Below are 17,835 nucleotides of genomic sequence, written 5' to 3' on the forward strand. Positions count from 1 at the left end.
CCATTATTGTTATTGAAGCCTTGTTGAGGCCTCTGTTGGTCCTTCCATGAGAGATTTGGATGATTTTTCCATGAAGGATTATAGGTGTTTCCATAGGGTTCTCCCATGTAATTCACCTCTTCCATTGCTGGGTTCTCAGGATCATAAGCTTCTTCTTCAGATGAAGCTTCCTTAGTACTACCTGGTGCAGCTTGCATTCCAGATAGACTTTGAGAAATCATATTGACTTGCTGAGTCAATATTTTATTCTGAGCCAGTATGGCATTCAGGGTATCAATCTCAAGAACTCCTTTCTTCTGATTTGTCCCATTATTCACAGGGTTCCTTTCAGAAGTGTACATGAATTGGTTATTTGCAACCATCTCAATGAGTTCTTGAGCTTCTGCAGGCGTCTTCTTCAGATGAAGAGATCCTCCAGCAGAGCTGTCCAATGACATCTTGGACAGTTCAGACAGACCATCATAGAAGATACCTATGATGCTCCATTCTGAAAGCATCTCAGAAGGGCACCTTCTGATTAATTGCTTGTATCTTTCCCAAGCTTCATAGAGGGATTCACCTTCCTTCTGTCTAAAGGTTTGGACTTCCACTCTAAGCTTACTCAATTTTTGAGGTGGAAAGAACTTTGCCAAGAAGGCATTGACTAGCTTTTCCCAAGAGTTCAGGCTTTCTTTAGGTTGTGAATCCAACCATGTTCTAGCTTTGTCTCTTATAGCAAAAGGAAAGAGCATAAGCTTGTAGACCTCGGGATCAACCCCATTGGTCTTGACAGTGTCACAGATTTGCAGGAATTCAGCTAAGAACTGATGAGGATCTTCCATTGGAGGTCCATGAAACTTGCAATTCTGTTGCATCAGAGAAACTAATTGAGGCTTAAGCTTAAAGTTGTTTGCTCCAATGGCAGGGATTAAGATGCTTCTCCCATAGAAGTCGGGAGTAGGTGCAGTAAAGTCACCAAGCACCTTCCTTGCATTGTTGACATTGTTGTTGTTTTCAGCTGCCATGTCTTTTTCTTGTTTGAAAAGTTCTGTTAGATCCTCTATAGAGAGTTGTACTTTAGCTTCTCTTAGCTTTCTCTTCAAGGTCCTTTCAGGTTCAGGATCAGCTTCAACAAGAATGCCTTTGTCCTTGCTTCTGCTCATATGAAAAGAGGAGGAGAAAGTATGGAATCCTCTATGTCACAGTATAGAGATTCCTTGAAGTGTCAGAGAAAAAGAAGAATAGAAGGAGAAGGTAGAAAGAGAAGAATTCGAACTTATCAAGAGGGATAGAGTTTGAATTGTTGATAGTGGAGGAGTGTTAGTCCTTTAAATAGAAGGATGTGAGAAGAGGGGAAGAATTTTCGAAATTAAAGTAAAATATTTTGAAATAATTAAAAGAAATTTTGAAAATTTAATTGAGATTTTTGAAAATTAAGATTGGGAAAGAAATTAAGTGATTTTGAAAAAGATTTTGAAATTAGAAATTAAAAGGATATGATTGAAAATTAATTTTGAAAAAGATGTGATTGAAAAGATATGATTGAAAATCAAATTAAAAAAGAAATTTTTAAAATTAAAGTTGATTACTTGACTAACAAGAAATTAGAAGATATGATTTCAGAATTTAAAATTTGATCCTTTCTTAATAGGCAAGTAACAACATGAAAATTTTGAATTAAATCACTAATTGTAGCAAGGATTTTTGAAAATAGTAATAAATAAAAAAATTGAAAAGAAATTGATTTTGAAAAGATATGATTGAAAGATATGATTTGAAAAAGATTTGATTTTGAAAAATTATGAAGATTTGAAAAAAATTTGAATTAAAAACAAAATCTTCCCTCTAGTGTCATCCTGGCGTTAAACGCCCAGAATGGTATCCATTCTGGCATTTAACGCCCAAAATGCTACCTTTTTGGGCGTTAAACGCCCAGCCAGGTACGCTGGCTGGCGTTTAAACACCAGTTTTCCTTCTTCACTGAGTGTTTTGAACGCCCAGCTTTTTCTGTTTAATTCCTCTGCTGAATGTTTTGAATCTTCAATTCTCTGTAATATTGACTTGAAAAGACACAATTTTGAACATATTTTTGAATTTTTAATGATGAGAAACAATAAAGAATGCAACTAAGATCAAATAAACAATGCATGCAAGACACCAAACTTAGAAGTTTGTATACTAAGGACTATAACAATTTGAAAATGCATGTAAGAAACAACAAAACACACAAAACAAGAGAATTTAAAGATCAGAGCTAGGAAATCATCAAGAACAACTTGAAGATCAATGAAGAACATAATGCATATATTTGAAAAATGCAAGAAGAATAGAAACATGCAATTGACACCAAACTTAAAAATTGACACTAAGATACATAAAATATTTTTGATTTTTATGATTTTATAAAACTTTTTTGTGATTTTTTCGAAAATTGAGTGGAAAAGAAAATAAAGAGATTCAAAACTTTTAATAAGAATTCAAGGAATCATGCAATGTTAGTCTAAAGCTTCAGTCTAAAAAGATTAGACATGGTTAACCAAGCTTCAGCAGGATATTACATTCAGCAGCTAAATTGATGAGAATCAATCAGCTTTTGTGATGATAAGAACATCACCTTGAAACTCTAGAATTCATTCTTAAAAATTCTGAAATATAAAAAGAAAAGTACCTAATCTAAGCAACAAGATGAACCGTCAGTTGTCCAAACTCGAACAATCCCCGGCAACGGCGCCAAAAACTTGGTGCACGAAATTGTGATCATCAACAATGGCGCCAAAGACTTAGAGCTCTCAAACGTGAATCACACTTTGTCATAATTTCGCACAACTAACCAGCAAGTGCACTGGGTCGTCCAAGTAATACCTTACGTGAGTAAGGGTCGATCCCACGGAGACTGTCGGCTTGAAGCAAGCTATGGTCATCTTGTAAATCTCAGTCAGGCAGATTCAAATGGTTATGGAGGATTGATAATTAAAAGATGAATAAAACATAAAATAAAGATAGAGATACTTATGTAATTCATTGGTGAGAATTTCAGATAAGCGTATGAAGATGCTTTGTTCCTCCTAAACTTCTGCTTTCCTATTGCCTTCATCCAATCATCCATACTCCCTTCCATGGCAAGCTTTATGTTGGGCATCACCGTTGTCAATGGCTACTTCCCGTCCTCTCAGTAAAAATGTTCCAAATGCACTGTCACCGCACGGCTAATCATCTGTCGGTTCTCGATCATGTTGGAATAGGATCCATTGATCCTTTTGCGTCTGTCACACGCCCAACAATCGCGAGTTTGAAGCTCGTCACAGTCATCCCTTCCCAGATCCTACTCGGAATACCACAGACAAGGTTTAGACTTTCCGGATCTCAAGAATGACCGCCAGTAATTCTAGCCTATACCACGAAGGTTCCAATCTTAGATTAGAAACCCAAGAGATACGCATTCAAGCCATTACTAGTAGAACAAGGGTGGTTGTCAGGCACAAGTTCATAGGTGAGAATGATGATGAGTGCCACGGATCATCACATTCATCAAGTTGAAGAACGAATGAATATCTTAGAGAAGAAGTAGGCGTGAATTGAATAGAAAAACAGTAGTACTTTGCATTAATTTATGAAGAACAACAGAGCTCCACACCTTAATCTATAGTGTGTAGAAACTCCATCGTTGAAAATACATAAGAACAAGGTTTAGGCATGGCCGTGAGGCCAGCCTCCCAAAACGTGATCAAGTTTATGAAAGTATGAAAATACAATAGCAAAATGTCCTATTTATAGAAAACTAGTAGCCTAGGGTTACAGAAATAAGTAATTAATGCAGAAATATTCTTCTGGGCCCACTTGGTGTGTGCTTGGGCTGATCATTGAAGCTTCCACGTGTAGAGACTTTTCTTGGAGTTAAACGCCAGCTTTTGTGCCAGTTTGGGCGTTTAACTCCACCTTTTATGCCAGTTCTGGCGTTTTGACGCCAGAATTGCTATGCTGACTTGGAACGCCGATTTGGGCCATCAAATCTCGGGCAAAGTATAGACTATTATATATTGCTGGAAAGCCCAGAATGTCTACTTTTCAACGCAATTGAGAGAGCGCCAATTGGGCTTCTTCAGCTCCAGAAAATTCACTTCGAGTGCAGGGAGGTCAGAATCCAACAGCATCTGCAGTCCTTTTCAGCCTCTGAATCAGATTTTTGCTCAGGTCCCTCAATTTCAGCCAGAAAATACCTGAAATCATAGAAAAATACACAAACTCATAGTAAAGTCCAGAAATGTGATTTTTATTTAAAAACTAATAAAAACATAATAAAAACTAACTAAAATATACTAAAAACATACTAAAAACAATGCCAAAAAGCGTATAAATTATCCGCTCCTCAGTACACTAATTAATAATTTAGCACATAATTGTAACTCTCCGGCAATGATGCCAAAAATTGATTCGTGGCAGAAATTAGACCAATTAAGAAGTCAATATAAAAACAGTGTTGCGAGTATAGTTCTTAACCAGCTAAAATCTGCCTCATCAATTTAGAAAGGTTGTCACAAAAGTTTAGAATAAAAATATTGGGAGTATGAATCCCAGGTCGTCTCCCAACGAGTTGTTAGAAAGGGTGCTAAGTTATTAATCAGGAGTTTTCCGAGGATTTTGAGAGTTGAATGATCAAAAATAAATAATTGTAATTTTAAAGAGAAATATATATTTTAATTAAAAAGCCTTGACTGGGGGGAATGATTAATTGGAAGCTCTATCCTTGTTGGAATTTTCTCAAGTGTAGTATAAAGAGGTTGTTATTTTCACTTAGTTAACCCTTACTAAATAAAGGAAGGTCAAGTGATTGAGCTAACTCTTATTCACAAATCCTAGTCCTCTCCCTTGGGAAGGTCTAGCGTTAGTAAATACAGAATTAGCCAACAACTTCCAATTTAACTAATCACTTGAGCATTCCAACTCAAGTGTCTCCTTTTAATCAACCCCATGTCAAGTTGGGAATCTACTCCATTGACATGAAAATTACTTGCATAGAATTAAAAAGGGAATAAAAGAAAGACATGATAGACAATAACTGCAATTTAATTAAAACTAAAAGTAATCCTTTTCATTAACAATCCATGAAAATAATCCAATTGTAACTTTAAACAAGAATTAAGAATATAGAATAAATAAAAGAGTAAGAAAACAAACTAGAATAGTATCTTCAACGGAGGTGATGACTCTTCAATTTCCAAAAGCAAAAGCAAAAGCAATAAACTATGAATATAAAGAAAACCTAGAGGAAGAGTAATTTTCTCTCTAGATTCAGATCTAAAATCCTAAAACTATGCTAATGAGAATGTGTGTTGAGTCTCTGCATGTTCCCTGGCTCTAATCTGTGTTTTTGGGCCGGAAACTGGGTCAAAACTCGGCCCAAAATCGCCCCCAGTGTTTTCTGTTATTTCTGCAGATCGCGAATGTCACGCATACGTGTCAGTCACGCGTGCGTGTCATTTGGCGAATTTCCTTGTCATGCGTACGCGTCAGGAATGCGCACGCGTCATCTTGCAGAACTCCAATCCACGTGTACGTGTTAGGCTCGCGCACGCGTCACTGCAAATTTCTCCATTCCGCGTGCTCGCGTGAGGCATGCATGTGCGTCGGTGCTCACTGGTTATCTCCTTGGTTTCTTGTGTTCCTTCCATTTTTGCAAGCTTCCTCTCCATTCTCTAAGCCATTCCTGCCCTATAAAACCTGAAACACTTAAAACACGGATCTCGACATCGAATGGTATAAAGGAGAATTAAAATATACAAATCAAAGATCTCTAGGAAGCAAGTTTTCAACCATAGAATAACACTAGGAAGAAATTGTAAAATCATGCAAATCATATGAATAAGTGGGTAGAAGCTTGATAAAACCATTCAACTAAACACAAGATAAACCATAAAATAGTGGTTTATCAGCAATCTATCATGTAATTAAATAACTAACTAACAAAGAAGATTAAGAATTGGTGTTGGAAAAGGAGGTAGTTACCCACGGAAGTCGGTCTCGACTTCCCCACACTTAAAGATTTCACCGTCCTCAGTGCATACAAAGATGAGCAAAGTGGACTAGGGTGAGTTGCTACAACTGATGAGCTTCTTCAAAAGATTGTGCGGAGGGACTTGTTGTTCACCCCATTTAGAAGCTTTTCCTTTCCCTCTTGGTGGCCAGCCTGAAAGCGGAGAAAAGACGGAAGATTAAGCCCAAAAACAAAGATACCAAAACAAATCAAATATAGGCGGGGGCTAATGCCAAATAAGAGTGGGGTTCTCAACTACATGGTAGCTACAACATGTAAGGGAGAAAATAATGTAAGCGAATAACATATCAACAGTGCAAGAATTGCAACCATGAGGAAGAGAGAGTGGGTCATGAAAGACAATATAAGTTCATAACAATGCACAAAGAATACAAGTGTCACAAAAGATAAGCATTGACCTATAAATATCATCACCTAATAATACAAAACAAGTCACGAAGCACCAAAACAATGCAAGAAATATTCAACAGTTAAGTAAGAGAATTCAACACCAATGGAAAGATAGCGAACTTAGAAAAGAAAATAAGAACAAGCAATAAATTTAAAATGCAAAAAATGAACGTTTGGAAATGCAATAAACAAAAGAGAATGAAAGAGAATAAAGATGAGAAGTAAAAGGAATGAAAAAGAAGAAAGGTAGAAAGAAAGAAGAAGGAGAGAAGAAAGAAGAAAGAAATGGGAGAAGAGATGCGATGCGTAAGCATCGCCCACGCGCACGCGTGGAAAGTAGAAGGAGGAGGCGATGCGTACGCGTGAAAAGCAGAAAAGGGAAGGTGGCGTGTACGCGTCAGTCACGCGTACGCGTGGAGACTTTTCGTGCTCCTCGCACAACACTCACATGGTTCCATCACAAGTCTCTGGTTTTTGTACCAGCATTGTGGCATTGAGATACGACGCGTGCGCGTCATCCACGCACATGCGTGGGTGGCCAAAAAATGCAAATGACACGTACGTGTGGGTTGGGTTGTGCGCCTAGCACCCCACCCGCATAGTTCCAGCGCAAGTCTTTGGTTTTTGTACCAGGCATTGCAGCATCAAAATTTGGACGTCGACGCGCACGCGTCGGTCACGCATACGCATGATAGCTATTTTTTTTATATCAGAACAAAGGTAAATATGCATAATTGAAGAGTATCACACACATCTAATGAAACATAGCCAAGCAAGGAAATAAAAAGACGATAGAAAAGAAAGATCATACCATGGTGGGTTGTCTTCCACCTAGCACTTTTAGTTATTGTCCTTGAGTTGGACATTTTTGTGGGGTCTTTACTAGGGTGGCTTATGCTTGAACTCTTCCTTGAATCCCCACCAATATTTGCATATCCAATATCCACCGGGATCCCAAACTAGGCACATAAAGCCTTCAAGCGAATTGAAACAAGTTATAAGGCCCCAAGATTGATGATGGTTGAGGTGTATTGCGGGGTCCCAAACCTTGTTTGCATCACCTTTTCTTTAAGTTGATCATCACAACTCCAATTGGGTGGTTCACAATCCAAATTCTCCTTCAAGCACCCAAACAACTTTTTAGACCCACGCAATCTAGCTCTACACCAATCTTTGCACTTCAACTTTGAGCATGCAACCATATTAAACCTTGCATGACAACTCCAACCACTAACCATCTCTCTGTTGCTCTTAAAGCCACAAAGAGCTCTAAGTTGACCATCCGTCCCAAGAAAACCATATTCAAGTGGGAAAGTAAAGTTTAAGGATAAGAATTTTACCCACTTGAATGTTGTGTTGGATGGTAATGGCTTGGGGAGAGGTGTTTCTAATGATCTTGCAAGCTCCACTCCCTTGTGCTCTTCCTTGATTACTTCCACCTCTTAGCAAGCTTCTTCAACTTCAACCTCTTCCTTATCAAGTTCTTCTAGTTCTTTCCCATCACTAAAGTCATAAGTTGGAGGTTGAGAAAAGTCTACCTCAACGTTGCTTTCAATTCCATCGGGAGAAGGTTCTTCAAACACAAGGAGTTCACTTACAGATGCAAATTCATCACTAGGAGGACTTGATTCATGATCATCATCACCAAGGGAACTTGCTTCTTGCTCTATTCCTTCAAATTCTTCATAGGGAACATGCCTTGGAGGTTGTGCACTATCCTCCTCAACATCAATTTCAAGCTTCTTAGAGGAATACTCTACAACTCTAGATTCCCATGAAGGTTCAGCATCTCCTAAGTTTTCAACCACTTTTTCCTCTTCAACAAATACGGCTTCCTCCAATTGCTCCAATACAAAGTCACATTCTTCATTTTCCACCGGAGTTTCTAACCTCTCCTTCATGCTATGCTCTTTAATTGATTCTTCACATGTGGCCATGGGAGTACTTTGAGTGTCCAAGCATTATGAGGCTAGAGTGTTTACTACCTCGGTCAAGGCAGCCGCGAATTCTAGTATCGTCCTTTGCATCTCTCTTTGCCCTTGAAGCAGTGAAGTGAGAGAATCATCTATTGGGGCTTAGGGTGGATATGAGGGTTCATTATATGGGAGAAATGGCTCACAATAGGAAGGTGGTTTATCTTGATAATGATATATAGATAATGTATATTGAGGTGGTGGTTCTTGGAAGTAATTGGGTTGGAATTGTTGTGGTTCTATGTATGGTTCATATGGTTCATATGGTGGTTGGTATGGTGGATAATGGTTAGGATCATATGAAGGTGTTTAGTGGTATGGGGCTTGTAAGTAAGGTTGAGGACTATGTTGTGGAGGAGGTTCATAGGCGTATGGTGGTGGTTATTGATGTCTGATGAGCGGATAATTTATACGCTTTTTGGCATTGTTTTTACACAGTTTTCAGTATAATTTAATTAGTTTTTAGTATATTTTTATTAGTTTTTAATTAAAATTCACATTTCTGGACTTTACTATGAGTTTGTGTGTTTTTCTGTGATTTCAGGTATTTTCTGGCTGAAATTGAGGGACCTGAGCAAAAATCAGATTCAGAGGTTGAAGAAGGACTGCAGATACTGTTGGATTCTGACCTCCCTGAACTCAAAGTGGATTTTCTGGAGCTACAGAACTCCAAATGGCGCGCTCTCAATTGTGTTGGAAAGTAGACATCCAGGGCTTTCCAGCAATATATAATAGTCCATACTTTGCTCGAGTTTAGATGACACAAATTGGCATTCAACGCCAGTTCCATTCTACATTCTGGAGTTAAACGCCAGAAACAGGTTACAAAGTGGAGTTAAACGCCATAAACAGGTTACAAACTGGCGTTCAACTCCAAGAGAAGCCTCTACACGTGTAAAGCTCAATGCTCAGCCCAAGCACACACCAAGTGGGTCCCAAAAGTGGATTTCTGCATCATTTACTCATTTTTGTAAACCCTAGTAACTAGTTTAGTATAAATAGGACTTTTTACTATTGTATTTACATCTTTGGAACATCTTTTGATCCTTTGATCACGTTTAGGGGGCTGGCCATTCAGCCATGCCTGGACCTTATCACTTATGTATTTTCAACGGTAGAGTTTCTACACTCCATAGATTAAGGTGTGGAGCTCTGCTGTTCCTCATGAATTAATACAAAGTACTACTGTTTTTCTATTTAATTCAAGCTTATTCCTTCTCTAAGATATCCATTCGCACCCAAGAACATGATGAATGTGATGATTATGTGACGCTCATCATCATTCTCACCCATGAACGCGTGCCTGACAAACACTTCCGTTCTACATGCAAACAAGCTAGAATGAGTATCTCTTAGATATCTAATACAGAGGACCGAGTCCGAGATATTAGAATCTTCGTGGTATAAGTTAGAACCCATGGACGGCCATTCTTGAGATCCGAAAAGTCTAAACCTTGTCTGTGGTATTCCGAGTAGGATCTGGGAAGGGATGGCTGTGATGAGCTTCAAACTCGCGAGTGCTGGGCATAGTGATAGATGCAAAAAGATAGTAAATCCTATTCCAGTATGATCGAGAACCGACAGATGATTAGCCATGCAGTGACAGCGCATTGGACCATTTTCACAGAGAGGATGGGATGTAGCCATTGACAACGGTGATGCCCTACATAAAGCTTGCCATGGAAAGGAGTAGGAATGATTGGATGAAGACAGCAGGAAAGCAGAGGTTCAGAAGGAATGAAAGCATCTCTATACGCTTATCTGAAATTCTCACCAAAGAATTACATAAGTACCTCTATCTTTATTTTACGTTTTATTTATCTTTTTATTATCAATTCACCATAACCATTTGAATCCGCCTGACTGAGATTTACAAGGTGACCATAGCTTGCTTCAGGCCGACAATCTCCGTGGGATCAACCCTTACTCACGTAAGGTTTCTTACTTGGACGACCTAGTGCACTTGCTGGTTAGTTGTGCGAAGTTGTAATAAATAGTTGAGATTACAATTGTGCGTACCAAGTTGTTGGCGCCATTGATGATCACAATTTCGTGCACCAAGTTTTTGGCGCCGTTGCCGGGGATTGTTCGAGTTTGGACAACTGACGATTCATCTTGTTGCTCAGATTAGGTAATTTTATTTTAATTTTAAGCTTTTTATTTCTTATTTTCGAAAAATACAAAAAAAATAAATATTTTCAAAATTATTTTTATTCAGAATTTTTAAGAATGAATTCTAGTGTTTCAGATGATGCTTCTATCATCACAGGAGCTAGTTGATTCCCATCAATTTGGCTGTTGTATGTAATGTCCTGCTGAATCTTGTTCTGCCCTGTCTAATCTCTTTAGACTGAAGCTTTAGACTAACATTGCATGATTCCTGGAATTCTTATTAAAAATTTTGAAATCCTTATTCTCTTTTTCAAAATAATTTTTGAAAAATACCAAAAACATTAATAAATTCATAAAAACCAAAAATTTTGTGTTTCTTGTTTGAGTCTAGTGTCAGTTTTTTAAGTTTGGTGTCAATTGCATGTTTTTAAAATTTGTGCATTTTTTTCGAAAAATTCATGCATTGAATTCTTCATGATCTTCAAGTTGTTCTTGACAAGTCTTCTTGTTTGATCTTCATATTTTCTTGTCTTGTGTCTTTTCTTGTTTTTCATATGCATTCTTGAATTCTTAGAGTCTAAATATCAAAAATTTCTAAGTTTGGTGTCTTGCATGTTTTCTTTTCTTAAAAATTCTTCAAAAATAAAGTCTTGATGTTCATCTTGATCTTCAAAGTGTTCTTGGTGTTCATCTTGACATTCAAAGTGTTCTTGCATGCATTAGGTGTTTTGATCCATAATTTTTATGATTTGTTTCAATTTTGTGTTTTTCTCTTTCATCATTAAAAATTCAAAAATCAAAAAAATATCTTTCCCTTATTTCACTCATAAATTTCAAAAATTTGAGTTAACTTTTTCAAAACTTTTTAAAATTTAGTTGTTTCTTATGAGTCAAGTCAAATTTTCAATTTAAAAACCTTATCTTTTTCAAATCTTTTTTAAAAAAAAAAATCAAATCTTTTTCATTTTTCTTTCATAATTTTCGAAAATTTCAAATTGATTTTCAAAATCTTTTTCTTATTTTTATTTCATATTTTCGAAATTAATGCTAACAATTAATGTGATTGATTCAAAATTTTTAAGTTTGTTACTTGCCTAGTAAGAAAGGTTCAATCTTTAAACTCTAGAATCATATCATTTTAGTTTCTTGTTAGTCAAGTAATCAACTTTAATTTCAAAATCAAATCTTTTTAAATTTCTTTTTCAAATCTTTTTCAAATTAAGTTTCAATCATATCTTTTTCAAAATCAATTTCAAAATCTTTTCTAAACTTCTTATCTTTTCAAAATCAATTTTCAAATCTTTTTCAAATTAATCCTATCTTTTTGTTTCAATCATATCTTTTTCAAAACTACCTAACTAATTCTCTCTCTAATTTTCGAAAATCACCTTTCTCTTTTTCAAAATTCCTTTTTAAATTCACTAATTGTTTTAAACTTTAATTTCATTTCATTTAATTTTTCTTTTTTTATTTTCGAATTTTAACTTTAATTTTAAATTAAAAACAAAAATATTTTTCTTTTTTTTAATTATTTTCGAAAAATTCTTCTCTCTCACCTCCTTCTAATTATTAATTTATCTACTAACACTCCTCTTCATCTAAGAATTCGAACCTACTCCTCACCCTTGTGTTTGGATTCTCCATCTTCTATTCATATCTTCTTCTACTCACATAAAGGAATCTCTATACTGTGACATAGAGGATTCCATATTTTCTTTTCTGTTTTCTTCTTTTTCATATGAGCAGGAACAAGGATAAGAACATTTTTGTTGAAGCTGATCCTGAACCTAAAAGGACTCTGAAGAGGAAGCTAAGGGAAGCTAAAGCACAACTCTCTGGAGAAAATCTGACAGAAAATTTTGAAAAAGAAGGAGACATGGCCGAAAATAATAACAATGCAAGGAAGATGCTTGGTGACTTTACTGCACCTAATTCCAATTTACATGGAAGAAGCATCTCAATCCCTGCCATTGGAGCAAACAATTTTGAGCTGAAACCTCAACTAGTTTCTCTGATGCAACAGAATTGCAAGTTTTATAGACTTCCATCCGAAGATCCCTTTTAGTTCTTAACTGAATTCTTGCAGATCTGTGATACTGTTAAGACCAATGGGGTTGATCCCGAGGTCTACAGGCTTATGCTTTTCCCATTTGCTGTAAGAGACAGAGCTAGAATATGGTTGGACTCTCAACCTAAAGACAGCCTGAACTCTTGGGATAAGCTGGTCACGGCTTTCTTAGCCAAGTTCTTTCCTCCTAAAAAGCTTAGCAAGCTTAGAGTGGATGTTCAAACCTTCAGACAAAAGGAAGATGAATCCCTCTATGAAGCTTGGGAGAGATACAAGGAACTAACCAAAAAGTGTCCTTCTGACATGCTTTCAAAATGGACCATCCTGGATATATTCTATGATGGTCTGTCTGAATTATCTAAAATGTCGTTGGACCATTTTGCAGGTGGATCTATTCACCTAAAGAAAATGCTTGCAGAAGCTCAAGAACTCATTGACATGGTTGCAAATAACCAGTTCATCTACACTTCTGAAAGAAATCCTGTGAGTAATGGGACGCCTCAAAAGAAGGGAGTTCTTGAAGTTGATACTCTGAATGCCATATTGGCTCAGAATAAAATATTGACTCAGAAAGTCAATATGATCTCTTAGAGTCTGAATGGATTGAAGGAATCATCCAACAGTACTAAAGAGGCATCTTCTGAAGAAGAAGCTTATGATCCTGAGAACCCTGCAATGGCAGAGGTGAATTACATGGGTGAACCCTATGGAAACACCTATAATCCTTCATGGAGAAATCATCCAAATTTCTCATGGAAGGATCAACAAAAGCCTCAACAAGGCTTTAATAATGGTGGAAGAAACAGGTTTAGCAATAGCAAACCTTTTCCATCATCCACTCAGCAACAGACAGAGAATTCTGAGCAGAATCCATCTAGCTTAGCAAATATAGTCTCTGATCTATCTAAGGCCACTGTGAGTTTCATGAATGAAACAAGGTCCTCCATTAGAAATTTGGAGGCACAAGTGGGCCAGCTGAGTAAAAGAGTCACTGAAACTCCCCCTAGTACTCTCCCAAGCAATACAGAAGAAAATCCAAAGAGAGAGTGCAAGGCCATTGATTTAACCATCATGGCCAAACCTACAAGGGAGGAGAAGGACGTGAATCCTAGTGAGGAAGACCTCCTGGGACGTCCAGTGACCAATAAGGAATTTCCCTTTGAGGAACCAAAGGAATCTGAGGCTCATCTAGAGACCATAAAGATTCCATTGAACCTCCTTCTGCCCTTCATGAGCTCTGATGAGTATTCTTCCTCTGAAGAGGATGAAGACATTACTGAAGAGCAAGTTGCTAAATACCTTGGTGCAATCATGAAGCTGAATGCCAAATTATTTGGTAATAAGACTTGGGAAGATGAACCTCCCTTGCTCACCAATGAACTGAATGCATTGGATAGGCAGAAATTACCTCAAAAGAAACAGGATCCTGGTAAATTCCTAATTCCCTGCAAAATAGGCACCATGACCCTTGAGAAGGCTCTGTGTGACCTAGGGTCAGGAATAAACTTAATGCCACTCTCTGTAATGGAGAAACTAGGGATCTTTGAGGTGCAAGCTGCTAGAATCTCATTAGAGATGGCAGACAACTCAAGAAAACAGGCTTATGGACAAGTAGAGGACGTGTTAATGAAGGTTGAAGGCCTTTACATCCCTGCTAATTTCATAATCCTAGACACTGGGAAGGATGAGGATGAATCCATCATCCTTGGAAGACCCTTGATAGCCACAGCAAGAGCTGTGATTGATGTGGACAGAGGAGAATTGGTCCTTCAACTGAATGAGGAAAACTTTGTGTTTAAGACTCAAGGATCTCCTTCTGTAACCATGGAGAGGAAGCATGAAAAGCTTCTCTCACTGCAGAGTCAACCAAAGCCCCCACAGTCAAACTCTAAGTTTGGTGTTGGAAGGCCACAACCAAACTCTAAGTTTGGTGTTGAACCCCCACATTCAAACTCTAAGTTTGGTGTTGGGAGGTTCCAACCTTGCTCTGATTATTTGTGAGGCTCCATGAGAGCTCACTGTCAAGCTATTGACATTAAAGAAGCGCTTGTTCGGAGGCAACCCAATGTTATTTAATCATATCTATTTTATTTTCTTTTTGTTATTTCGTGTTTTATTAGGTTGATGATCATGTGAAGTCACAAAAACTACTAAAAAAAAAAATAGAGTGAAAAACAGCATCGAAAATAGCACACCCTGGAGGAGAGCAGTCTGGCGTTTAAACGCCAGAAACAAGCACCAAGCTAGCGTTTAACGCCAGAAAAAAGCATCTGCCTGGCGTTAAACGCCAGAAACAAGCTACATTTGGGCATTTAACGCCAGAAACAGGTAGCAGTCTGGCGTTAAACACCAGGATTGCACAGCAAGGGCGTTTTACACACCTAATTGGAGCAGGGATGTTAAGTCCTTGGCCCCAATGGATCTGTGGACCCCACAGGATTCCTACCACTTCTTCTCTCATCTTCACACCTTTTCATAACATTCTTCCTCAATTAACCTCCACCAATCACCTCCATTACTCCTCCAAAACCATCATACAACCCACCTACACCCACCCACTTAAATTCAAACCATCACTCTTTCTTTTTCACACATCATTACCACCAACACCCCCCTGGCCAAACTATTCACACACCTCCATCTTCTCCATCTCTTCTTCTTCTCATCCTTTCTTTCTTCTTTTGCTCGAGGACGAGCAAACATTTTAAGTTTGGTGTGGAAAAAGCATTGCTTTTTTTGTTTTTCCATAACCACTAATGCCTCAAGGGATGCACTTCCCTCCACAAAACTATTGGGAGAAAATCAACACTTCCCTAAGAGAATTAAGTTCCAACATGGGACAACTAAGGATGGAGCACCAAGAGCACTCCATCATCCTCCATGAGATTAGAAAATATCAAAGAGCTATGAGGGAGGAGCAACAAAGACAAGGAAGAGACATAGAGGAGCTCAAGAGCACCATTGGTTCTTCAAGAAGAGGAAGACGCCACCCTTACTAAGGTGGACCCGTTCCTTAATCTCCTTGTTCTTATTTTCTGTTTTTCGATTTTTGAGCTTTATGTTTTATTTATATTTGTGTCTTTACTACATGATCACTAGTGTCTAAGTGTATATGCCTTAAAGTTATGAATATGAATCCATCACCTCTCTTGAATGAAAAATGTTTTAATTACAAAAGAACAAGAAGTACAGGGTTTCAAATTCATCCTTGAAACTAGTTTAATTATTTTGATGTGGTGACAATACTTTTTGTTTTCTGAATGAATGCTTGAACAGTGCATATGTCTTTTGAAGTTGATGTTTATGAATGTTAAATATGTTGGCTCTTGAAGAATAAGGAAAAAGGAGACATGTTATTTGATAATCTGAAAAATCATAAAAATGATTCTTGAAGCAAGAAAAAGCAGTGAATACAAAAGCTTACGAAAAAAAAGAAAAAGAAAAATAGCGAAAAAAAAAGAAAAAGAAAAACAGTAAGCAGAAAAAGCCAAAAGCTCTTAAAACCAAAAGGCAAGAGCAAAAAGCCAATAGCCCTTAAAACCAAAAGGCAAGGGTAATAAAAAGGATCCAAGGCTTTGAGCATCAGTGGATAGGAGGGCCTAAAGGAATAAAATCCTGGCCTAAGCGGCTAAACCAATCTGTCCCTAACCATGTGCTTGTGGCGTGAAAGTGTCAAGTAAAAACTTGAGACTGAGCGGTTAAAGTCAAGGTCCAAAGCAAAAACAGAGTGTGCTTAAGAACCCTGGACACCTCTAATTGGGGGCTTTAGCAAAGCTGAGTCACAATCTGAAAAGGTTCACCCAGTCATGTGTCTGTGGCATTTATGTATCCGGTGGTAATACTGGAAAACAAAGTGCTTAGGGCCACGGCCAAGACTCATAAAGTAGCTGTGTTCAAGAATCAACATACTGAACTAGGAGAATCAATAACACTATCTGAATTCTACGTTCCTATAGATGCCAATCATTCTGAACTTCAATGGATAAAGTGAGATGCCAAAACTATTCAAGAGGCAAAAAGCTACAAGTCCCGCTCATCTGATTGGAGCTAAGTTTCATTGATATTTTGGAATTTATAGTATATTCTCTTCTTTTTATCCTATTTGATTTTCAATTGCTTGGGGACAAGCAATAATTTAAGTTTGGTGTTGTGATGAGCGGATAATTTATATGCTTTTTGGCATTGTTTTTACACAGTTTTCAGTATAATTTAATTATTTTTTAGTATATTTTTATTAGTTTTTAATTAAAATTCATATTTTTGGACTTTACTATGAGTTTGTGTGTTTTTCTGTGATTTCAGGTATTTTCTGGCTGAAATTGAGGGACCTGAGCAAAAATCAAATTCAGAGGTTGAAAAAGGACTACAGATGCTGTTGGATTCTGACCTCCCTGTACTCAAAGTAGATTTTCTGGAGCTACAGAACTCCAAATGGTGCGCTCTCAATTGTGTTGGAAATTAGACATCCAGGGATTTCCAGCAATATATAATAGTCCATACTTTGCCCGAGTTTAGATGACACAAACTGGCGTTCAACGCCAGTTCCATGCTGCATTCTGGAGTTAAACGCCAGAAACAGGTTACAAAGTGGAGTTAAACGCCAGAAACAGGTTACAAACTGGCGTTCAACTCCAAGAGAAGCCTCTACACGTGTAAAGCTCAATGCTCAGCCCAAGCACACACCAAGTGGGTCCCAGAAGTAGATTTCTGCATCATTTACTCATTTCTGTAAACCCTAATAACTAGTTTAGTATAAATAGGACTTTTTAGTATTGTATTTACATCTTTGGAACATCTTTTGATCCTTTGATCATGTTTAGGGGGCTGGCCATTCGGCCATGCCTGGACCTTATCACTTATGTATTTTCAACGGTAGAGTTTCTACACTCCATAGATTAAGGTGTGGAGCTCTGCTGTTCCTCATGAATTAATACAAAGTACTACTGTTTTTCTATTTAATTCAAGCTTATTCCTTCTCTAAGATATCCATTCGCACCCAAGAACATGATGAATGTGATGATTATGTGACGCTCATCATCATTCTCACCCATGAACGCGTGCCTGACAAACACTTCCGTTCTACATGCAAACAAGCTAGAATGAGTATCTCTTAGATATCTAATACAGAGGACCGAGTCCGAGATATTAGAATCTTCGTGGTATAAGTTAGAACCCATGGACGACCATTCTTGAGATCCGGAAAGTCTAAACTTTGTCTGTGGTATTCCGAGTAGGATCTGGGAAGGGATGGCTGTGACGAG

At 37.6% G+C, this 17,835-nt stretch overlaps 2 non-coding genes across 2 annotated transcripts; one reads left to right on the forward strand and one right to left on the reverse strand.

The window, feature by feature from the left end:
* Positions 1-491: 491 nt before the first annotated feature.
* Positions 492-599, forward strand: LOC112788063 (small nucleolar RNA R71). The gene has a single exon (XR_003195445.1). It is a non-coding gene; the product is annotated as a small nucleolar RNA R71 (small nucleolar RNA).
* A 12,176-nt stretch (positions 600-12,775) lies between these two features.
* On the reverse strand, positions 12,776-12,883 carry LOC112788610 (small nucleolar RNA R71). The gene has a single exon (XR_003195969.1). It is a non-coding gene; the product is annotated as a small nucleolar RNA R71 (small nucleolar RNA).
* Positions 12,884-17,835: the final 4,952 nt, after the last annotated feature.

This window comes from Arachis hypogaea, chromosome 20, assembly GCF_003086295.3.
Source record: "Arachis hypogaea cultivar Tifrunner chromosome 20, arahy.Tifrunner.gnm2.J5K5, whole genome shotgun sequence".
NCBI classification, from domain to species: Eukaryota; Viridiplantae; Streptophyta; class Magnoliopsida; order Fabales; family Fabaceae; genus Arachis; species Arachis hypogaea.